Here is a 621-nt window from a genome sequence, read left to right on the forward strand (position 1 = left end):
TCATTAAACTAACGAATTAAAGTAACGCGTTTCCAGTTCAAAACGACGCAGTAAGCAGCATGAAAGCGAAAAAATGAAGTACCGTTTACCAAGCACCACGATACCTATACCCATTGATTGAAATTTGACCCAGACCTCGTGGACCCCTTTACATTCGACGACGAAGCTGTCATAAAATGAAAAGTCCTCGAGCCAACGGCAGACGTTAAATTTCATTTGCAGCGTTTGAATTCGAACGAGAGCTCCATAGAATTGATACCGGAAAGTGAGAAATGATTAACCCGCAATGGTGCAACGAGAATGACGAAACGGACATCGTGACGATTCATTTCGATAAGCCTTTGAAAGTCGGGGTGCACACTTCGAACATAAAATTTTGTGGGAATGAGACCACTGAGATGTTCGGATTCTTCAAGGATAGGTACAGGAATGAACGTGGAGAAAAAGTGTAAGTTTCACATTAATTGAGATATTTGCTTGCTCAAATAAAATAGTACTTGTTTTAAACATTCATTCTTTGAATATGATTAACGTTTTGATGACTGAAATACTGTCTGGGATAATATTAAGTGAACACTTTCTAAAACAGAATAGTTGTCTTACAAACGACTTGAATATTCT

Source organism: Ceratina calcarata, unplaced genomic scaffold (genome assembly GCF_001652005.2).
Source record: "Ceratina calcarata isolate Rehan_Ccalc_2016 unplaced genomic scaffold, ASM165200v1 scaffold468, whole genome shotgun sequence".
Classification (NCBI taxonomy): Eukaryota; Metazoa; Arthropoda; class Insecta; order Hymenoptera; family Apidae; genus Ceratina; species Ceratina calcarata.